Genomic DNA, 25,464 nt, shown 5'->3' on the forward strand with positions numbered 1-25,464 from the left:
AGAGAGAGAGAGAGAGAGAGAGAGAGAGAGAGAGAGAGAGAGAGAGAGAGAGAGAGAGAGAGAGAGAGAGAGAGAGAGCCAGAGAGAGAGAGAGAGAGAGAGAGAGAGAGAGAGAGAGAGAGAGAGAGAGAGAGATAAAGGACTGGGCTGGCTAACTCTTCCAGACAAGAGGTTGGGCCAGTCCAGAACCAGACCTCATACCCTTTGTGTGTACAGTTCCTAGAAAAAGCCCCGACTTCTTGTCCCCTTGTCAATGTACACTCTTTTTGATGTCCCTTTCCAGAACTTGGGGGGAGGCTGAAATTCATTTTACAGAAAATATCCCAATTTAACATTAATTTTCCAAATATTTTGCTCTGATTCATTGGGAGATATATGAGTCTCCTCCAATGAATCATTCTATGTATGATATCTATACATCATAAGATTGTCTCACCAGGATATAAAAGGGTCCAAAGATATTACAGAATTTATGGAGGGTCTAACAGTGTTTAGGTGTCCCTTAACATATTAAAAATGATTCATAGATTCATTGATAGGGAGCCATTAGTTGGCATTCTCTTTTTCAGCACAAGAGTTTTACAACCAAAATACAATATTGGCACACAGGGAGGACTGAAAGGGGTGGATGACTCAACTCCCTCGGTTCAGTTTGTTCTATGCAAAGGCTCACAGAGCGTCTCTCTCATCAGCATCTGATTTCTGGAAACATCTTCTATTGCTGTCTTTTTAGGCTATCTGGAATCATGCTGGTTTTTACAGCATTTTCTCCAGCAGATCTGTTCTTCTGGTACCAGTCAACTGGTAACATATTTTCCTAAAATGCCATGAAATACTATAGCTTAAAACAAAGAATCTTGGAACTTTTAGGTTATCTTCTAATTATTGTTGTTATTCAGTTGTTTTTTTTTCCAGTTGTGTCTAAGTCTTTGTGACCTCATTTGGGATTTTCTTGGCAGAGATACTAGAATGCTTGCCCTTTTCCTTCTCCAGCTCATTTTACAGATGAGAAAACTGAGACAAACAGGGTTAAGTGACTCGCCCAGGTTCACAGAGATAGTTACTTCCTGAAGTCAGATTTGAATTAAGGAAGACAAGTTTCCTGATTCCAGATCCAGATCTCTATCCACTGCAGGATCTGTAATATAATGAGGATAATAATAGCATGTACTTGCTAGAGGTGTTATGAGGACCAAAGGAAATAATAATCATAAAGTGCTTAGCATGTTTCCTGGCACATGGTAAATACCATATAAATGTTAGATATTATTATTCTTCAAAGAAACAGATTTTTGTTAGCTATTGTTTGTGTAATTTTTGTGATGGCAGGTATCTGCAAGGGGAATCAAAGTGGAAAGAAGAGGCTTCATACTGGAGTGAATACAATTCGTTCCATGTATAAGTTATAAATGCTACCTGTTGAGACTTTTGGATGGGTTGTTGAGATTAGCCTGAAAGCAAGAGAAGCTTGTAAAAAGTAAAAGTAAAAAATGACTTGCTCTGCCACCTTCTGGAACCTCAGTAAACTGGAGGGAGAGGAATGTTTTTACTTGTGGGACACCTCCAAGGGACTCAAGATAAAAAAAGGTTCTCTAGTGCCATATAAGGAAGTGACAGTGTCTGAATTGGAGACAGAAGCATACCATTCTTCATTTTATTTCCTCCCTGGTTTTTTCTCTAGTGTAAGGGATATGATATGTGCCCTCTTTCACAACATGTATTGTTTGATAATATATGCACAATTTATATCATAATACCTGCTTTCTTGGGGAGGAGGAAGAAAATATGAATTACAAGATGTTAGAAAATGATAGCTGAAAACTATATTGATGTATAATCTAGAAAAAATTAAAAACAGAAATATATAACTAAATGAATGAATGAATGAATGAATGGACAAATAAATAAATAAATAAAAACTGTGCCTCTCCAGGTATATATAGATTATTGTTGTTATTCAGTTATACATTCAACTGTGCCTCTCCAGGTATATATATATATATACCTGGAGAGGCACAGTTGAATGGAGTCCAGAAGTAGATTGGCATCCATTGAAAAATGACAGGGGATAGCATCAAATGGGAACCTACAGAGTAAATGGTGAAAAGTGACTGAACTATTTATTAGCAACATGTCAATATTTTCCATGACCTCTGAAAGAATTTGGGTGGGGGGGCTCTAAATAAATTTGTTTCTAGAGCATTATGATTTCGGTGCCTACAAAGAATTGATGACAACTCACCAAGTAATGTCACAGTAAAGTTTCCAGATTTTTTTGGATAAGGGCAATGAATTAAATTGATAAGCATTTATTAAGCACCTTCTGTTTCCCAGGCATTATCCTCAGCACTGGAGGCTACAAAGAAAGGTAAAAGAGTATCCCTGCTTTCAAGGATCTCACAGGGTGATGGGGGAGATAACATGCATATAAGTATGTCTTAATAAGGTATATGTAGGATAAATTTAAAGATATTCTCTGAGGAATAAAACTAGCATTTAGGAATATTTATCTTGCAGAAGGTGTGATTCTCACTGAGAAGTGTGAGAGATAGGAGAAATCATCTGAAGTATTCCAAAGCCCATGGTGTTTTATGAAAGGTTCTGCTGGAAGATTCCATCTAATTTGTCAATTAAACATGTAATCCCTCTATTGCTCTATGAAGTCTCTTGTTTTTTTCTGTTTTTATTATATACTTCAGTATAACAACACCAGATGGAAGGCATTGGGAATAAAAAGAAGAAGAATCTCAAATAGATCAATTTGACTGTTTGCATCTCTAATTAAAGATTGTTTTCCTTTTTTTATAAGGATATTATCAAAAAATGTTCCATCAGACATTGAGTGTGAACTCTCCATTCATGACTATCTTCATTTAAATAGGGAAGATAAAGCTCTTTGGTATATTATAAAGAATTGACAAAGAAATATTAACTTCTATTGACTTCATGGCTATTATAACATCTCTGAGAGAGTAATCTTATGTGGTATAGTAGAAATATGACTGAGTTTGGAATAAGAAATCTGGGTTCATATTCCAAAGCTTCCACTTACTAGCTGTGAGACCTTCTATTCTTTTAATCTCAGATTGTTCAGATGAAGAAGAGAATAAAATTAGATTCTCTCTAAGATCCTTCCTTTGGCTCCAACATTCTGGAATCTGTCAAGTCCTGAATTTCTAAAATTTGAATGCCTGTTTCTTTACATATAACTATTCGTGCAAAGTATGAAATTATATCTATCACTCAGAAATCAGAAAGCTAAAATAAGAGCTAGAGGAAGAACTACAATTCAAATCACTAGCTTTGGAGATCAGACCTGGCAATTCAAAAAGAGCTCTCGCTCAGTGTTGTCTTTAATAGGAAGGCTGTATGTGCTGACCATGGCCCTTTGCATTCAAGGGAACAGCGTCTTTTTGAAAGGGAGGGCCATGGCCAACACATGTACATAGTTCAACACTGAGAGGGATATAGGATTGTTATTTTAGAATGTTACAATAACAGAGAAAGGAAAATAATAGAGGCTACATTTAAATTCAGAGGATGACTTTTTTAAAAAATTTTTTTTCATATTCATTTTGAGTCTCATGGTTAAAGATATGGCTCAATGTATAATCAAAGAATAAAATGGAATCTAACACTTGAATGTCTGGCTAAAATTTAAGATCTTTAAAAAGCATTAGGATTCCCCTGGCACAAATATTGAATAAATTGGTAAGTTAGTAGCAAGGTGTCTCTTATTTGTTTGTTTGTTTTTTCCCTCAAATCTCTGTTTGAATTATGATAATTAGAATACTTTGGAAAACACAGCTGAGTATGAACTTTGAGTGAAAGCCAAAAATTCAGAACATTCTCACTTTTAGGTTGTAACATACTGAAGGAAGAAACATTTCAGTGGCCTCCAGGAACAATAAAGAAGCTCTGTGGGGGTCTCTTGAGCTTTATCATCCTATATTTGAGCTGAAACAAAGGAAAGAGAAGATTATTTTCATGACTCTCGTTGGATAAAGAAGGATAATTCAGCTTTTAACTGTGTTTCCAAAATGACACTAAATACCAAACACAACTTCACAGAAAAGAACAATTAGCTACTTAAATTGGAGAGTGTCATCTTAAGGAATCGGCAATTAAAAAAGAGGGTAACAGAAACATTGCTTTGCCATCCATTATTGCCCCCAGGCTTGTTGATCAACTTTATACTCCTTTTATGTGTCCATAAATCATCCTGTGAAATTAAAAGAGTGTGGCTGACATGAATATCACCCACTTCACAAATGAAGGACAAGGAGAAGTAAAAACTTCATGCAAAGGCATGATGATATAATAAAAAATTCTGCACAATTATTATCTCTGCTTCTCCACAAAAGTGAGATTACTCTCTTGGTGGATGTCACTAAAATGAAGCTTTAAAACGGAGGTGCAGAGCTGTAAATTACATTTCTGAATCAATTACAGTTCTATCAGAAAGGCTATAAATAACATGCAAAATGACCAGATGTGTATTTTTTTTTTGGTTACACTTGAACATTTGGTGCCTTTAAAACATTTAAGTGAGGAAGTTCCGTTAAGCAATGAATTTCACAGATTCATTTGACAAGAAAGAAAAATAGGAATTAGAATTAGAATGACCTTGCCTCAAGGAGACTTTCCAGGACAAGGTCATCTCAGGAATTAGTCAAATCATGGGTCTATCTTCATTACCTTGAAAGTTATTTAGAAACAGCCCTTGGAGGCCTGTAGTTTCTAGTTCTCTAGGATATTTCACAAAACTGGACAGAGACTGGATAATTTCAAGTTCATAATTTGAACAAACTACGGTTCACTAATCAAACTTTATTTGCCAACATTTCAATCAGATTTATTTTTTCAACTTCTTGCTGAGTCTAAATGAAATGCTATTCAGTGGTTACTAAAAAAGGCAAAACAATTCTAAACATTAGGTTACTAGAATTTGCAAAACAGGATTGATGAAGCTACTGTAAATGCAAAAGTATTTCAATTCATCACTAAGGCCAAGAGTGGGATCCTGTTCCTGAAAGGGGAACCTAGACTTAATCTGGGCTTCATCATATAGATATTACTTCTCCTTTACGATGTAATTTTTAAAAATTTTATTCATAGGTGAGAACTTGAGTTGTTGTCAGTAATAGGTCCCAAGAAAAAAAAAATCTGCTTCTCCATTCATATAAAAGAAAACAAAAATTTGTCTCTGGAAGGTGCGTGCAGCACTCATATGATCTACTCTTGGGTTATTCTAAATATTCTATCATGCACTCCATAAATAAACTCTCTGCTTTCATCTGGAGCAAAGAAATAATTGAAAAAGTTATCAAATTATAAGTGGTTATTGTGTCTAATCATTGTGTCTATCAGTAGAGGAATTCTGATCCAAATACCCAAGGATCCTTAAATACTTAATTTCAAATTTTCTCCACCAGTCCTTTCTGTTTGGGAAGAAATTTTTGTGTTTCTTTATGTTACATTGTCTAGGAGGAGAGCAGTGTCAAGTTTCTGCATTGATGTACATTTGTCACACATTCCATCATCCATGATTCCATTATTTACACATTTGCAAGTTTCCTTGTTTATTTAAGTCCAATTTTTTCCCCTCCTATCCAATGACAGGTTGATAGACAGAATTCACAGACAAGACAATGCTCAGATATTCTTTATGGGAGGAAAATGCTTAGTATAAGCTTTTAAAAATGTATAGTCATAAAAACCCAGTCAAAGGAAGAAAATTCCCCACAACTTTGGCAGCATACAGATGAAAACTGATGGAGTCATATCTCTTCATATGTAAACAGATAAGATTCAATAAATAAAGAAGAAAAGTAAAGTTCTCTGCAAGTAAAATACATGGCTCGGGTTCAATATAAATCACAAAAAATTGATGAGAAAGTTGGATATAGCACAAGCAAAACCAAGTAATGAATTTTTAATTGAATCTCTAGTTGAAAGTGGTTCAGTTGACTACAAGACAAAACATATATCTGCACAATTTGAATTTATTCTATTCTAAGTCCTATATTTTTTGAATGAATCTTGGAATATGGTTTCCAATCTGATTTTATATTTAATTCTTTTAAAAGTGCTTTTTTTAAAAAAAAATCTCACAAAATAAGGAAACTAGAGTGATTAATCTGTCTAAAATTGTGGCACCTCAGAAGAGAAATGGAAAGTTGAATTCATTTTAGGCAATTAAAAAACAGTTTTTGCTATAACTCTCAGAAAAAGGAAGGAATGGATTTTTAAATGATATAACTGAGTTAGTTCTTAATATATTTTGTTTATAGGCCTGATATTTCAATCATTTCCATTGCCAAGTTATAGGGACTCATTCCTCTATGTGGAATTAATGGAAACAGTGCCTGACCTAATGAATTGAATATGGCCTTAAATCTCTAGGCTCTCTCTCATTCCAATTACATTCAGGATATGGGCATGCAATGGTTTGCAAGATGTTGTCAAATATTATCAATACTGGTGGGCAAGTTTAATTTCTATTGAGTCCTAGATGCTGAGAAAGCCATCTACCTGTTGGGGCATAATAACATGAGTGATGCCTCTTCCAAGTTGGGTAGAAGCCATCTACCATTTTTCATTTTGTTAGTCATTGTGACAGTAAAAATGAGTAAAAGTATATGAAGAGGGGCAGCTGGGTAGCTCAGTGGAGTGAGAGTCAGGCCTAGAGACAGGAGGTCCTAGGTTCAAACCCGGCCTCAGCCACTTCCCAGCTGTGTGACCCTGGGCAAGTCACTTGACCCCCATTGCCCACTCTTACCACTCTTCCACCTATGAGACAATACACCGAAATACAAGGGTTTAAAAAATAAAGTATATGAAGATCACCAAGAATATCATAGCTAGAGGTAGCTATGGCCTTGGACCTCAGAAAATTATAATTCTTTGGGAAAGTATTAATAAATATAATGATAAAGTTATTTTAATATAGCTATGGATACATAGAAAGTAAAATTTAGGTAGCTTAAGAGCAATACAGAAGACTGATGCATACAGGCACCTCAGTATCCTCCTGCATTCACCAGCTTATTAGTTAGTGACATGCTTGAGACTGGGGTATGGTAAAGAGAACTGTATGATGAACAAGGAAGTCACTCTACTATACCTACAGCAAATTAGTTTCCTCATAAAACATGAGGCTCTACTTATGTTTCTCATTTGAGAGGGATTTGGAGAAACCAGAGAAGATTCAGATAAAGAAAGGACAAAAAAAAGAAAAAGGAAAAGGAAATACTTGATTTTATGTTTATTTCTCTCAAGAAGTTTACAGTCTTGCAGAACACTCATTTAGCATCAGGAAAATAAGATGAGGAGCAAATAATAGAGTGGTAAAATGTATGGCCCAGGCAACACGTACTATCAAGACTTGTTTTTTTCTAAAATATTTAAAACGAGTCCCTGTTTCTGTTGTAATCTTACTTAAAGGTTCCCTGTATGAATAAATGAAAAAAAAAACCCAAGCACTATTTATCCAAGTATCTTCGGTATGATCTGTTTCTCTTTGAATATCAAGTACCCAGCAATGTGCCTATCATAAAGTCAATCTTTAGTAAAGGTTTGTTGAATCAAATTGATCTAATTTGATGAGAAAATGCAGGACTTCATTTATATATAATACCAGGCTTCAATGACAAGGAGAATGTAATAATATTACTTTTAATAGGTTAAAATCAATATTTATTAAAAAGCAAAAAGAGCTACCAATAGGGATGAGCTCCTGTCATTTCTTTTCCTTCTCTCTTTTCCTGATGCTTCAGGGTAATCAGAATTTCTGAGGCAGCTGGGCAGGAAGAGGACTACAGTTACTTAAAGCACTAGTATGATCTGGTAGTCATTAGCCACCATACTTCCAGGGAGAGAAGATCACCAGAACTATCTTATAGCTCAGTGCTTGGGTCCTGTGGTCTCTCTGCAGTCCAGATATTTAGAAATTGTTGCCTGACTTCCCAATGTCCTTGATGCACCCTTGTGCCTTGCCATCTATCCTTCAATTGAATGTGATTATTTATAGATATTGCCTTTTCCAATTAGAGTGTGACCTTCTTAAGAGCAGAGGCTGGCTAGATTTTTGTATTTAGGACAATATTTGGTATGTATTGAGTCAAGTAAAGTCAACAAACATTTACAAAGGACTTTCTGTTTGCCAAATATTGTGTTAAGTGGTAGAAATATGAAGAAAGGCAAAAACAGTCCCTTCTCTATTTCCTAGAGGAGACAATGTGCAAACAACTATGGACAAACAAGAATGAATAGTGCTTAGGTATTTTTCCCCATTTATTCACACAGGGAACCTTTGAGCAAGATTGTAATAGAAATGGAGACTCATTTTAAGTATTTTAAAAAAGCCAAGTCTTGACAGTCCATGTCACCTGGGTCATACATTTTAACACTCTATTATTTGCTACCTCATCTTAATTTCCAGTTGTTAAATGACTCTTCTGCAAGACTGTAAACTTCTTGAGGGAAACAAACTTACAAAAATTATTTTGTTTCCTTTAAATAGCCCTCTTCGGGAGGAATAGAAATTTCCAGTAACATGACATAAAGGCACTTTTTACTTGGTTTTCCATCCTGCCATCCCAGAATAAAGGAAATTGGTTTTGGAGTTAGAAAGAAATGTTGCGAACACCATGAGCTAATTGCTCATGCTTTTGCCACATTTAATTTTCAGGGGAAAGATAGTAATTCTGAGATGTCATTTTATCTTCATTTAGAAAAAATTCTGTAACTGACTGAAAATTTAAGTGGCCATTAAGCAGGCTAATCACATTCCATTTGCACAAATGTTTACAAGCAGGCCTCTTTAAAATGTTAAATGCATAGCACTTCCTCCACATAACTAAATCAGTTGATATTAGAAAAATATAGTTGTTTCATCATCTTCTCAGGTTCTGGAGGAAAAAAAATGTAAGTTCTTATTGGCTACATAAAAGTTATTACAGCAATGTAGATAATAAATACTAGATTATGTGGTTCATTTGGTATGAATTATACTTTTTGATTGGTAAAGAGAACTCTCTTATTTCAAATATAATTTTACTATAATCTCCAGTTGCTTGGGCAACTGAAAAGTTAATGACTTGCCCAAAGTTTTATAGCCAGTACCTGTAAGAGACTGACACTTTGTCCAAAGTGTTGTGAGGAAGATTTATTTAGCAATTTATGTAGCATTAGTGTTGGACCTAGCAGGAAGGGCTGGAGGATTCCAAGATGGAATGAAGGAGCAGGAAGTGGGCTTGTGCTCTGAGAGAGACTCCATTAGTGGTTGGCACAAACTGTTGCTAAACCTGGGAGATCTTAGAGTTAAGGGAAAACCTGCATCCAGATTCCCTGGGATCCTGAGTGGTGGAGGCTTTCAGCAAGTGAACAAGACCTGCAGAGCTGCACCAAGTGGAGAAAGTGGTTTGGGATCTGGTGGACAGCATCTCAAGCTCACTCTCTCTACCTGGGTACCTTGGATCACCTTGGCTCTTGGCATCCTGTGATCATCTTCGGATTACTATGAGAACCCTCAAAGCCACCTTCAGGCCCTTTAACTGTGCTGGTTAAACCTGGCTGGAACCAGGTTTGAAGGAGCCTTCCCAGTGACTCCAGTACTGCTCCTTTGGGCCCTGCCTGACTTAGGTCAATTAGATTAGAATAGTCAAGTCCTCCCCTTGCCCCTGTGATTTGCCCCTTAGGTTTTCTAGTGTAGAATCCCCTATCCCATCTTTTATTTAGTTACCCTCAATTAAACTGTTAAAAACCTTTACCTTTGCCTGCTGGTTCCATAGACCCTGGCCTAATGGTGAACTGGGTGACCGTTGGCAGTGAACACTGGTCTCCCTATCCTGGTTGGTCCTGTCTCTCCTTCAACCCAGTGTGGACCCACAAACCATTTAGGTCACACTTTAACATCCCTGGTGCCCCATATTTTACAAAAGTGGATTCTCACATTAGTCAGACACATAGAGATACCTAATTATCTTCAAAAATAATAACTAAATTTCACAGATCTCTGAATAGAGTAGACTTCTAAGTCAATAAATCCCCAAAACCTCTTTTATAGTGATTTTAACATTAACAGTTTTATTTAAAGAACAAATATTGTTTGCAAGGCATTTTACCAGATGATGTCTTGTGACTTTGGTGAGGCTAGCACCACAAAAGGTAGAGGATTGTCCTCCCCCCAGTCTCTGATATAGCAATGCAAAGATTAATATTGCAACATAAACTCACCTGTGGGAAGCAGAATGATCACATCTCTAACAAGGTTTCACATAGTTGAGTTGATAAGGAATTAGAGCTCATAGTCATATAATAAATGCAAACTCCTACAGCTGGGTTCAAATAATTACCATCAGAATTATAGAATAAGGGAGGTATGGTTATATAAGTGTTCACGTTCAAAAAGTTAGTGTGGGAGGGCAAGTAGGTAGCTGAATGGATTGAGAGTCAGGTCTAGAGATGGGCAGAAAGAGAGAGAGAGACAGAGACAGAGAGATAGAGAGACAGAGAGACAGAGACAGGGATAGAGGCAGAGACAGAGACAGAGAGACACAGAGACAGAGATAGAGACAGAGAGACAGAGACAGAGAGACAGTGTTATATGATAATGGATGGTATACAGTCCTCTGATGGTATGAGGAGCTGAAGCTGAGTGAGTCTGGGAATCCCTAGGTGAATCACTAAGTTGTGGTGGTGAACAATAGGGACCCCACAGGAATATTTGTGAATAAACTAATACACCTAGCTTCAAAATAAGTGTCCCAGGAATAAGTGATCAGTTAAAGTGATGGTGAGTTAGATATCACAGCTCCTTTGACTACTTATTCTGGCTCCAAATTGATGGACAATACTAGTAATTGCGGCTTAACTTTGGTTTGAGTAATCCCTTTTCCTTCAGATACCCAATGAGATGTTTGATAATCCTTAGGGTAAAAATGACATCCACCTAAGTAATTTTCAAAATGTAATGATAACAGACTTAGGGAAAAGGAAACAGGAGCTGAAGGAAAGGGGTGTAAAGGTGGCAAATAAAAGAAGATGGAATATTATTTAAGAACTATCAAAATAACTGAATGAAAATGAAATGTGTCAATACCTGTATCTGGTACTTCTAGTGTTAAGGAAAGTAATAGGAAATTATAGTAGAAAGGAAGAAAATCATCAAATTGTGGCTATAGCTACAGATGATCAGGTGATATCAAAATTGAAGGTAGTCAGGGTTTGAGATTGATAATTGAAGAGGTTTGTCTCTCTGGTTGCAAGCTGCTTTAGCCTGAACCAGGTTGTTTGATGGTATTTATATTGCTTCTTCTTTGATGATTAATTGATTAGGATATATAGTATAAAGTCACACAGAAGTTGAGGGTATGGTAGTGATCAGAGCTGGATGCAGGTATTCTAAATTGATTTGGCCTACCCAAATCCCAACCAAACCTCCCATCAAAATCCCTTCTCCAAATTGAGAGCTTTTTATAGTCTGCCAGCAACTGACTTTTGTCCTTGCTGGCTCATGCCAGGCTTGGTTGATTCTAAGTTCCAAACTGCCAAATGTCAATCATTTGATATTGCAACAGAGACAGAGAGAGGATAGAGGAGAAGACAGGAGAGAAGGGGGGAGAGAGAGAGAGAGAGAGAGAGAGAGAGAGAGAGAGAGAGAGNTGTTTATTAAATATTTCTTTTCTATTTAAATAATTTTATAAAATTCATTTTTTATTTCATCTCCAATGCAGATCTTGAATTATAATTAGCTGAGTGAGCTAGCAGAACCTTTGTTTGGGGGGAATAATTACTCTAACTTCCAATGTTCATAGCTCAAACAGCCACCAGGTACTAGTTCATTTGGTGAGTATGCATGTATAGGGGGAAAATTTTAAAGGTTAGCCTAACATACTGTTTTCTTCCCTTCAAAATTGCAAAGTCATTAGATAGAAAACTATACCCAAATGGATTTTTGAAGGAGCAGGTATATGTCAAATTAAGCCCCAAGGTTTTGGATCTATGATTAGTTAAAGTTTTAGTGAGAAGCAATGCCCAAATTAGGGTAGAAATTATATATCATATATATATATATATATATATCAAACTAACTAAACTTATAAATGCTGAAAATTACAAAAAAGTACACCATAATGGTTACAACTATAAAATTAAGTCTAACAGTACATTCTAATATCTGGACACTATGGTCTATATTTTCCTTTTAAAAAACAACATGAGTTTCTGATTGATACACTTGAATTTCCAAATCCTGGAAATTTTTCAGATCTTAGAGTTCCCACATAGACTGGTGAAGAGATTGGGGAGGGGAGAGACAAGAGGAAGAAAAGCAAATTAGGAGGTGAGAAAGTCAGTTGATCATGATAAAAGGTTATGAATATAGTTGAGGATGATGACTATGTAATTTGAAAAAAGAGAGAAATGTGAGAAAAAGAAGGTAGAATCAACAAGAAAGAGTCTCAGTAGAACTTGGGGGAATATATCTGATTATTAACAACATGGATTTACCAGTGGATGCAGAGCAGTACCCCAAAAATTCTGTCTGTCTAACTGTCTATCTCTGTCTCTCTCTCACACACATACATACACACAAATAGCCTGAGCATTACTAGAGTATTTTAGAGTTACTATGAAAAATAACTACTACCACCCATGGTTAACTTTCTTATAATGAGCTTCTCCATAGTTAAGCTAGTTCTCAAATGACAAATCCACAATTTTTTTCAGCTCAGTAGGACCTGTAAGTGCTTGTATTCTAGAGCCTCCACCTTTTAAAAATTCAGAATTCTAGTGAAATGAAATGAGGTTTTAATTGCAACTTGGTCCCCCTGTACAAAATCATGGTTATTAGAGAGGCAGTGATGACATCCAACCATATGTCTCTGTACTGTAATAATATATATGTATATAAAAATATTTAACTTTAAGTATAGAAAAGATTTTATATTTATTACCTCACTTGATTCTCTCAAAAAGACGGAGATAAGAACTATATTCATTTTTAGGTTCCCTTATCATCTGGAGTCTTTCTTTCCAGAACCTCTTTTCTGAAAAAAAAATTATTAAATAAATATTTATTTAATCCCTAATATGTGTCAGAAATTGTGAGGGTCAGAACCAGCCATCCTTCATTCAATTTTTCTGCTTTTTACTCTGTACTTTATTACATGGTATATTTTACCATTACTACTACCTCAACCCATCCAATCCATATGCTTTTCAGCTTTTATTTTCAGCTTTTATATTAAATTATAAGCTCCATGGAAGGATTCACTGTTTCTATTTGTACACATATCCCCAGAAGTTAGGACAGGTTTGACACATAATAAGTACAGAATAAATGCTTGTTGTAAATGCATCTCGTGTTTGTCTGAGCAAGAATTAGAACCTATATATCTAACATATTTGAGGGGTCTATCTACATTGGCTCTCTAACTATAGTTAAATATAAGGGATAGGCACCTAATTGTTCCCAAATCCATGCTTTCATTTTCTCCATTTCTCCTCTCTGACTTTATCTGAATGAAGTTTTCCATTGCTAACTAGTTTAGTCGATGATTTATTGGCAAGGTATTTGCTGGTTCCAGTTCCTTCTTGATTGTACTTTATTCTTACAGAGAAGTTCACCAATCACAAAAATGACTCTTATACTCAGTCCCTTCATATTCAAGGTAAGAGGAAAATACTTAGTCTTCTGCCATAATAAAAATTGGAACCTATAAGAACTTGGAGTCTTCTCATCTTGAGCATTTGTTCTTTGACTAATATGAAAATTTCGAGTCCCCATAATAGTGAGTATGGAATTAGAGACAGCTCAATAAAGTGTAATGCCTTTTTCCATCCTGGGGGAATCACATAGTTTCAGAATTTGAAAGAACCTCAGAGGTTACTTAGTAGACCTCATTTTTAAAAAGAATTTCCTCTACAACATTCTTGGGAAAAGGCCATTTAGGAGAGTAGAGCCAAGATGGTGCAGTAATGGCAGGGAATCTCCTGAATTCTCCAAAATTCACCTACAACCAGCATTAAAATATCACTTTAAAATGAATTCTGGTGTAAGAGAACCAACAAAAAAGATGAGTGAGACAATTTTCCATTCCAGGACAACTTAGGAGGTCTTCAGGAAAGATTTGTTTCACTGGATTCGGAGTGGAATATAGCCCAGTTCAGGTTTAATACAGCAAGCCAGAATTAAGGACCCTCAAAGAAACAGAGAAGCCCCATGTACTATGTAGAAGTATGCCTTGGAGGCAACTGAATGAGCAATTGTGGTGTGTGCAGTGCTCAGCCTATATGCAATAATTAGAAGAAGCTAACGGGGATCTTTTATTGGCACTGGGTGCCCAACTCTATTTAATTGTCCATATTTGGTTGTAGGTCACAGTCCCAAGAGAGCAGAACATTGTCAACATCCTGGAAAGTCATAAGCTTGATATAGTACCCACTCTAGCAGAATCTGTAGAGAGCCATAAATAAACAGTTTAATCTGCAAATCCTATCAGATCCAGCTATAGCTGATGATTATAACTAATTGATGCCTCCTTTAATTATTAAAAGTTATCCTGTGTAATAAATCATTTTAATTTAAAGAAAAGGGGGAAATATGTGGGAAGCCAATAAGAGAATAGATAAAAATCTGAGACTCCTCTTTTGATCCCTTTTGTGATCCTTGTGATTTCTTGTTGAAAAGTATTGTGGCCTTATTGAAAAGCTTTAATTTCCTAGCAAACCTGCATTTAAGAGGTTAACAATTTTCCCCTTTGGCCAGGAATGTAGCTGCCTGGTACAGCCAAGGCCAAAACCTTAGCAGGGGCATTTCAGCCTTGAGAAAATATTCCCCAACTTGGCTTTCTGATAAGAACCCAGTCAAAATTCAGCCTTGGCCTTGTTCTATTCTGAAGTCAAATGAGAATTTTTGTGTTTTGATATGACATAATTTGTAACTTCTGAGCATCTGCAAAGTTTCAAGGGGGTTCTTTTGTGTGAAATGAGTCTTGAAATATATATAATAAACTCCATGCTGCAAGAGATGCAGCCACAGGAGCATCATAAGTTGATAGAAAGAAGTGTCCATGTCTGCTTCTTTCTTATCAACTAAAATGTCATTAATGTCATTATTGTCATTATCAAATTATCTGGAGGTGATAAAAAGATCTCAAGAAGAATCCAATTTTAACATAAAGGTAAAGGGCATGAAATAAGCTTAAAAATGAGAAAATAACAAAAAGTATCTGACCATAGCAAGTTACTTTGGTGACAGAGATCATCAAGACACAAACTCAGAAAACAATATCAAAATGGCTATATGCAAATTCTCATAGGAAAATATGAAGTAGTCTCAGAACCAAAATATAATTCCAGGAAGAGCTTAAAAATATTTTGAAAGTGTAAGAGGGATCCAGCCATACCATTGTTGGGTTTGTACCCCAAAGAGATCATAGATAAACAGACTTGTACGAAAATATTTATAGCCATGCTTTTTGTGGTGGCAAAAAACTGGAAAGGGAGAGTATGCCCTTCAATTGGGGAATGGCTGAACAAATTGTGGTATATGCTGGTGATGGAATACTATTGTGCTAAAAGGAATAATAAACTGGAGGAATTCCATGTGAACTGGAAAGACCTCCAGGAACAGATGCAGAGCAAAAGGAGCAGAGCCAGAAGAACATTGTACACAGAGACTGATACACTATGGTAAAATCGAATGTAATGGACTTCTGTACCAGCAGCAATACAATGACACAAGACAGCTCTGAGGGATTTATGGTAAAGACGCTACCCACATTCAGAGGAAGATCTGCAGGAGAGGAAACATATTAGATAAACAATTGCTTGAATGCATGGGCTGAGGCAGACATGATTGGGGATGTAGACTCGAAAAGACCACACCAATGCAACTACCAACAATTTGGAAATAGGCCCTGAATAAGGACACTTGTTACAACCAGTGGAAATGTGCGGCGGCCATGGGTGGGGGGAGAGTGGGGGTGAAGGGGAAAGTAGGAGCATGAATCATGTAACCATGTTAAAAATAAATATTAATAAATGTTTAAAAAAAAGTGTAAGAGGGAGATTTTAGGTATTTATAGATATGTATTTAAAGTGTGGCCACCAGGAATCAACAATTCAGGTTGATTCCGCAATTAAATCAGACCTAAGACAGCATCTAGTTAAGGCACTTTATTTACAATCAGGAAGGTAAAAGTATAGGAATAAAGAGAAAGGGAGAGGCTAGTCCAGGTCTGAGGAGGCCTTGACTAGAGAGAAGGTTAAAAGGCTAAATAAATGAAGCTACAAGCCACAAGGCCCAGCAACCAGAAAGGCAGAGTTTGGAAGCAGCCTAGGTAGGCCAAGGAAGTCAGCCTAACTTACCCACATGACAATACAGAGTGTAAGCATTCTGTGGTCTCAGGAGCTCTTTCAGCATCAAGTTCAAGGTGGGAACTGCCTCCACAGGAAGTAGCCAACATACTTAAAGAGATGGTGTCTTTTGTCACTTCCTGTGGTCCACCTCTAATTCAAGTGGACAAATGGCAGCCTCTACACTGATTTGGACTGCCCAAAGGGCAGTCCCTTGTTCTTGATTTGTTACTTATTGTCATGTGTGGGTAACTATCTCCCCTCCCCACTAAGGAAGGTGAGGGTGAGGTCATTTCTATGCCTAGGTTGAGTAGGGTTTTGACTATGAATGGGCTAGAGCTAATTCTATTTACACAAAAGTCAAATAAGAGAGACAAATGGAAAATTGAGAAAAGGAATGAGAGAGGTACCAGAAAATAAAGGGGGACAGAGGGAAGAGTCTACAGCTTGGTAAAGGAAACACAAAATATACAGAAAAAATAACACCTTAAAAAATAGAATAGGCCAAAATGCCAAAAGAAGCACAAAAATCAACAAAAGAAAAGAACTTGCTGAAAAACAGAGTTGTCTAAAATGGAAAAAAACAGTATCAAAATTCACTGAAGAAAATAAGAAAAAACTGGACATGAAGGGATATCCATTATTTACAGAATGAATGAACAATTAGTATTATATTTCTTTTTTCTTTTTTTTATTAATAGAATTCATTTACAAATGTGTCAACTCCTCCCTCCTCTCCCTACAACATGAAAGGCATCATTAAGGAGACAAGTATGTATATATATAAATTATGTTTATATAAATTACTCCTTCATTGTCCTCTGAGTCTGAAAACAGCTCTTCTCTGTCCCCAAAATAACTATGTATAGTTAGGTTCCTTCTCCTTTGCTCATTCTTTTTGTTTTGTTTTGTTTTTTGGCATTTAAGTGGCCACACCAATAGACTTAATTATTAGCTTTATGCTAGAGCCCCAGGGTTCCCAGGGCTTGGGGGATGGTGCCTTAGGTTTCAGAAATTTTTGTATTTGTTAATTCCTGGGTCCTATTTAGATTTTCCAAAGTCTACAATCCAGGGTTACATTATCCCTGATAACCCTTCTCAAGCCCCAGTCTATGGCTGACCTCAGGTGCTTCAAACCAGAGACCCCAGCAGTTTTACCACTGCAAGCAGACAGCTTACCTCCCTTCACCCCATGGTGGCAGCCAGGGACTCCATTCTTCTGGGGATGACCACAGTCAGCCCCTCAGCTGTGGTTACTCACCATTCTGTGTTCCCTCCTCACTCTTCCTCTCCCAAGGCCCTGGTCTGGTTCATAGACTTTGGCCCCCAAAGCCCTTCTCTGGTCAGCAGTCAACCCCCTGCTGGGGGAAAATGGGAATCCCTATCTGCCCCTTAACTCCACCAGTGTCTCTAGTTGGGAGAAAAGTCTTTGACTTTAGCAGACAAGGTGGGGCTGATTGTCCCTGTCCTTGGGGCTTGTTGTTTATCAATTCTGAATTATTTCATATAGGGAATTTGGGCTATCTGGTGATACTGAGGCCAGGGAAGTCAGAGACCTTCCTCATTTAGCTGTCCTTGGATGCCCAGCTTCACTCCTAACGTTTCTCTTTTTTGCCACTTTTAGCACTGATTCTGTGGAGATATTTTTGATTACATGGGGGTGTATTGGGAGAATAAGAAAGTTTCATGCCCCACTCCACTATCATCCACAAACCTCAGTGCATTTCTAGAATGTGGAATTTGATTTGATGGATAACTATTGTGCTATAAGAAAAAATTAGGATGCTTTCAGAGAAACAGGGAGAAACTTATATGAACTGATACAAAGTGAGGTGAGCAAAACCAAGAAAAAACTGTACATAGTAAGACTAGTTTTTATGATGATAAACTGTTAATAATTAAGCTATTCTCAGCAATACAGTGATACAAGAAAATGCTGAAGGATTTATGATGAAAAAATGCTATTTACCTCCAGAGAAAGAACTGATTAAGTCTGAATGTAGAGTGAAGAATATATTTTTAAATATTTTTGTGTGGTTTTTGTTGTGTTTTCTTTCACATGACTAATATGAAAAAATGTTTTGCATGACTATATATTGTGAAAGGAAATTCTTGGTTTTCTTTGACTATTCCGAAACAATAACTTAATTGCCCCTACTTAGTACCTCACTAGATTGTGAGGACAGAATTAACTCTCCTTTGTCTACTTTTGAATTAATCAACAAAAGTGAATACACCCATACTTAACCCTAAAATAAAGGAAACTCTTACTACAGGAGTTTGCACCTCCAAAAGGAAGATTGCAACCCTGTGCTAACTCAGTAACATGGGAATCCAAACTGGATGACAATTCAGAAATATGTGAATACTAAGAGGAGAGATAATACCTTTAGAGGTGACAAGTCAATCCCAAAGACACTGCCCCTGGGCAGGGCTGGACAATTTGGAAACTGTCATTGGCCCCTGTGAAGAGGGGCAGGAACAGGAAATCACCATAAAAACCACAAAATGCCTGAGCAATCAGTCTGGTGAAATTCAGTCTAGTGAAGAGTGTCTCCTGGAGATAGCCTTCAAGGGAACTTCACTGGAGACTGGGACTTGGATTGTGGTATCAACTTGGATTCTGACTTCTGGACTACTTCCTTGGGTGAGTGAAAAGGGCTGACTACTTTCCTAGTTTCCTAAGAGACTAGCTTGAATCTTGGAGGTGGCCTCCACTCACTACTGGCCCTCCTGGCTGAGGACAAGTATACTTTTTTTCTCTAACCTCTCTCACATTTCTCTCCTTTATTGTTTCCACTCTATTTTGTAAATAAACTTCTGACTTGAGACATAATAACTCCATCAACCAAGTTATTTCACATAATTTAAGTCCAACCACTAAATTTAACCTTTACAATATGTATATCAAAATATTTGTCTTCCCAACGAGAGCAATGGGGAAAGAGAGAAGGAGAGAACTTGGAACTTAAAATTTAAAATACACATACATTAGAAAGTGTTTTTATAGGTAATTGATAAAAATATCAATCAATCAAAAAATAAAAATAAAATATTTTAAAAGTTTAGATAATTTATCTGCCATCCAAACACTGCCTTCTAATGATATGAAATGGTCTACTAACTGAGGCAGTTCTTTTTATTGTTGCCAAATGTAGCCTTTGGAAAGCTTTTGGTTCTATCAAACTCAAATCCTTTGTAATTTCTATCCATTGCTACTAGTTGTGCACTCTGATAATAAAAAAAGAAAAAAATATTTTATACAATAGTTGATCTGTTATTTTAGTTAAATGATCATTTTATGTAATTATTCTTTTCTAAAGGCTAAATATCCGCAATTGGCAGCTATTTGGTGCAAAAAATTAGGCCTGGAATCAGGAAGACCTGAGTTCAAATCTGAATTCTTACATTTAATACCTGTGGGTCTCTGTGAAAGTCACTTAATAAACTTTACCTCAATTTCATAAACTCTAAAATGAGCATGATGATAGCACCTATCTTCCAAAATCATGTTAAGTATCAAATGGAATAATATTTATAAAGTGTTTAGTATGATGCCTGGCATCATAATAGACACTAAATAATTGTGCCAATTGTTTCCTTCAAAGATGCATATATTATAATTTCAAGGCTCATCTTTATTGCCTTTTCTAGATACAATTTCCTTTTTATCTAAAATACGATGCCCAAACTGTAGGAAAATATAAGTAATGGGGTCATCAGGGATATTAAAAATCAACTATGGGGTTTGTGGGAACACTCTCTGGGATGTAAGAGAGACTAAAACTGAACACTGAAGTCTTGTACAGCTACACCACTCCCAAATGAAAAAATAACAGCCAACTGTCACTCTGGCCAGAGGCCTTGAATTAACTGACAAGGTAACAAGGTGAAATTGGGTTTTAATTAGAAACAACTAAAAGGAGGGATAGGAATGACTACTCTAAAATCTTAACACCTAATAACAAAACCCAAAGGGACAGGGAAGGACTTATTCAACTACACTAATCTAAGCTATCTAACTAACAGGGCCCAAGGAGCTATACTGGAGTCTTTGGGTTTCTGCCTCACACCTGGAACCTGCCAGGCTTGAGTGCAGCTAGGGTTTGTGGCTTTGGGATTTCTCACTGCAATCCACTGATGATCTCTGGATGCCAGGAGCTACAGTTGTCTCAGGAACCAAGCAGTAAGGGTTTTGCTTGGAGCACTGTCCGCCAGAACTCCAATTTCACCTTTTCTCTTGGCTTTGTACATCTTGTCATTTTTAGATGCCACACCACACAGGATCCAGGGAAAAACAGGAAATAGGGTGTCCTTTGCTCTGAGGTCTCCCAGGCTGGCAACAGTTTTTGCCTACCACTAATGGAGTCCACACACAGAACACAGATAGACTTCCTCCTCCTTCATTCCAACCTGGAATTCCCAGCTCCAGCTCCTTCCTGCTAGGTACTTCCTAATCAATATATAATCAATACCTAATAACTAGCTAATCTAATCTTACTCATAACAATACTCAAAAACTAATCTTAAAAATATTAAATAAAAGTAGAATTATTCCTTCTCTTTTTCTGGATCCTGGTTCTATTGATAAAATCTGATTATCCACTAGATACTTTTGATATTTTTGACATGATATTGCTGTCTAGCCATACCTCCCCCATTCTTTAGTTATGCAACTGACTTTGCTAAATACAGATGAAAGATGTTACAATTTACACTTACATTTAGTCATCAAGATTCAAATTTCATCCTCATCTAGTCAAATATACTTTTCTGTATTTTAATTCTTCCAAGAAAAACCTATCCTTTTCTCAAGTATGCTTTTCTATAGTCACCTTTTAAATAAACAAGACATTTATTTTTTCTTACCCCTCTTTTTGTTTCTGCTAAGAATATCTCCCAAGGCCTTGAAACATCTCATTTTTTGTAGAGGTCCTTGAAAGTGTTTGACTTTTTGACTCTATCTTCATGAAATATATATAGTTCCTTATTTGGAGGTCAGTGAATTTGGCAGCAATGGAGCCGAGGTAGTGCAAACAATGCAATAAAAGTGTCTTATCAGAAGCTTTCCAACAGAATCATGTTTCAATCTGTATATACATTCAATTTAACCTTGCCCAAATCATAGCTCACATAAGGGTTCACCTGTTCCCAGCATGAACAACTCTAAAGTAGTCCTCAAGATCAAAAAATTACATCCCACTTCTGTCATCACCAAATAGATCTTTCATTTTGTAAAGGGAATAGATATGCCTGCCAATACATCTCTGTTATTTGAGATAAATAGATTGTAGTCAATCTTTCATCTTTCTATTTGGGATTTTTTAATTGTCATCTGCTTTAGTTTCCATGTAACCAATCTTGGGTGAAGGTTAGAGATCGGAAGACTAGGAATAGGGAAGCAGATTTGGCAAAAGACTACTCTCAATTTGTCTTCAAAACATATTGATTCTCCTCCATCATAAAATTCACTTATTTCCATGGATGATGTCTGAATAGCTTCTGACATATACATCCTTGCTAGCTTCTGTATGATCTCTCTTTGGTACTTTGCTTGGGATATTAGAGGCATATTATTAATGCACAATGCTGGAATTGCAGTAATGATATCTGATTAACAGGTATAAAGTACTTGGTGGCAAAACGGATGAATGAGTCCAAATTTCAGAGCAATGACCCAGCTAGTAGGGGAGTAACAGACTTGGACATTCTTGTTCCTGAGTTTTTCTACCTATGTAAAGGTTAAAAAATAGCAATGAGGGCAGCTGGGTGAGAGTCAGGCCTAGAGACAGGAGGTCCTAGGTTCAAACCCAGCCTCAGCCACTTCCCAGCTGTGTGACCCTGGGCAAGTCATTGACCCCCATTGCCCACCCTTACCACTCTTCCACCTATGAGACAATACACCGAAGTACAAGGGTTTAAAAAAAATAGCAATGAATCCTTGCTATAAAGCATCACGATACCAGATTTAATTATATCATGTGCTCAGTGAAGGAGGTTTAGAATAATAACCATAATGACCCTGTTTGAGGACTATAATTTTTGTTTTTATTCTATATACATAGTAAAGATATGTCATTTCAGGAGTAGTGTCTGCATGTTGATCAGGAATGTCAGATCAAAATACCATCTGGCAGAATCATGCCAGATAACCAAATAAAAAAGGATCAACATAAGGGTCTCAAGCTCCCTTTAAAAAACAGTTTCCTACTTATTATTATTATTATTACTATTATTATTATTATATAATATAATGGGATTTTGCTGAAAAAGAGAAGAAAATCCAATGTCCCCATCTCTTGGGTCTTACAACCTAAGATAAATGAGCCTTTTCAAATAATGTTTCTCTAGGTCTGAATGAAAGAGCAAAGTACCAGATTGGATTTTCAGTCAAGGAACTTTTTCAGAAGGGTCTCAGGCCAGAAAAAGACCCTTTCTATTTGAGAATTAAAGCCACCCTTAGCTGGATAGTATTACTGATATTTTAAAACCTGAAATGCTGGGTTTTCCCATTTAAATCAACAAACATTTTAATACACTGATCATGTGCAGAACACTGTGCTTGTTTGAGGAAATCAAAACAAGGAAAAACAATAGAGCTCATGACTTCAGGAGCTTTCAATCTAAAAATAGGATTTTGAAATATATACAAAACAAGGTGGAATGTAATATGGATAAAGGAGAGCTTTAAAGAAAATGTAAAATACATTAAGGAAGAATCAATCACTTTCACTTCTGGAATTCAAGAAAGATTTCAGACACCTGAGCTGAACCTTGAAAAGAAGAAATTCGAGAGGAAAATACAAAGAGATCATACATACAGGAGAAATCTTGCATGAATATACTGAAGTAAGAGGATAGAAGGATGATATCAGACAACAGTTAAATTAAGGCTCAGCCCCCCTGCACACTTTCCTCCTAGCTCATTCCATCTTTCATTCTTCATACTGCTGTCTTGCTTCCTAGTTGTTGACTTAATAATTAGTGAGTCCTTGCCTAGAAGTTCCATATGACAGGAACCCCAGTCATGCTACTTATTCCTCTCTTGGATCATTCTCCACACTGGCTTCTTTTGTTCTCCCTTCCTCTTTCCAACTCTGCATTACTATGTCCATTAAAATGCCATTCTCTTGAGCAGAAGCTATATTGTTTTCTTGCTTTTCTATCTCTAACATCTGGCATGCTACATGGCAAAAAGTAAGCATTCAATTAATATTTAATCCATTCAATCTATCTATTTCTAATTTGGCCAGAATGTGGCACAACACATGGCTGAGAAGCAAAGCTCTTGTTTGACAAGAACAAATCTTGAAGGTTTCTCACTATAATATTTCTTTGGCTCATTTTTTCCTTGAAAGCATCAGAAGGTGGTTTGTTGTGACCATTCTCAGATCATCATGATCTGAATCATAGCTACATCTACACAGATAAGGTAAAGGATTCTCAAACTAATGAACCATTAAATAGGATAAGGTTCATTCAAGTCAAGGACAAGACTTCTACCATAGCCCCTTACTAACTCTCATCACCATTCTCCTGAGTTCCACTTCATCAGACTTACACATTTGACCTGATTTATCATGCCAATCTGGTTCTGCCATCACCATAAGGAAAATAAACAAACAAAAAAAAAACTGGAGACTGCTAGAGAATTCAAGAAGCAAAAGGTGGAAATTGAAAGTGTTGTCTTGAAGTCAGGAACAACTTTAATAAGAGTTATCCAAAAATGTAATGGACTACCTCCAGAGGTGATGAGTTCCTCATTAGGGGAAATGTCCACACAAAAGCCATATTGCTATTTCTAAAGTATGTTGTGTGAAACTTTTTTTTTCTAACATGGATAGGACCATTAACATTAAGATATATTCCAAATCTGAAATCCTGTGCTGTTAACAGCAAGGTAGGCACTTTCCCTTTCCCTTGAACTCTACATACTCCTAAAGTTTTGAAGTTTCTCACAAATACAATCATCATAGAGGTTGCACATGGAAAGCAATTGTGGTTTTGAGAAAGCCAGTGCTTTTCCCAAGACCATCCCACTAAATGGAAAGGTTTCTTATACTTAGAGTTTAGAAGAGAACTTGGAGCTTATAGAGTTCAGTCAACTCCTTTGTTTTATTGATAAAGAAATGGAAGTCCAGAAAAGCTAAGTGATACAGGTATTAAATAGATGACACAGTGGATAAAGTGATGGACATGTAGCGAGGCAGGCATTTATTAAGTGCTCACTATATGTCAGGTACTGGGAAAAGTACAAAGTTTAAAGAAGGGAAAGAAACAACAATCAATCCCTGCTCTCAAAGGGTTAACCATCTCTCTGCCTCTGTTTCTAGAAACTCAGTTATCTACATCAGTTATCTCTGCATCAGTTATTTATAACATGGAGATGACAATTCTACCACATATGGTTTGTTATGAGCATCAAATGAGATAATTTGTTTAAGGTGATTTGCAAGCATTAAGCAGTATATAAATCTGAGAAGCAGTAAAGGGAAATTCTGGATATCATCTACTTTATTATATCTCCCTCTGTTCCCTTGATTCTTCCTTCTCAGCTCTAGCCTGATCAAGGAAATTTTTCACTACCACCATACTGTTATTGGCATGTATTCCTGCAACTCCCATTTTGATTCAGTAACTGTCTTTCAGCTGCAGCTTCCATCAGTTTTCATGTTTAAGCCCATGCTTTACAGGATTGTCCTCAAAGAGTAGACTCCGAACTTCTATTTTCACTCAACTCTCTTATGTGTGTTTCTTAGCTCCTCTTTTTTCCATATGTCTGACATTTTCTAACAATAAAAGAGAGAAGATAAAAAGTGTAATGGCTTGAGGAAATTCCATAGTTAAATGAATGTTCTTCTAAGACCAAGGCAGATATTGGGTTCTTTGTAGGAATTAAGAAAGTATATAATAGGAATAAAGATAGTAAGTATTATAAAAGGGAGGTGATAATTAAAGGAGCATATTTCAAGAAGAGAAAGAAAGGAATGGAGTCAATAGCAGAGGATGATGAGTTGGACTTCTTAAGGAGGAAAACCATCACTTCATCTATGAATTGAACAAGAAAAGAAAGTATGAAGATATTGAGGAACTTTAAGG

The sequence above is a fragment of the Gracilinanus agilis genome, chromosome 2 (assembly GCF_016433145.1).
Source record: "Gracilinanus agilis isolate LMUSP501 chromosome 2, AgileGrace, whole genome shotgun sequence".
NCBI lineage: Eukaryota > Metazoa > Chordata > Mammalia > Didelphimorphia > Didelphidae > Gracilinanus > Gracilinanus agilis.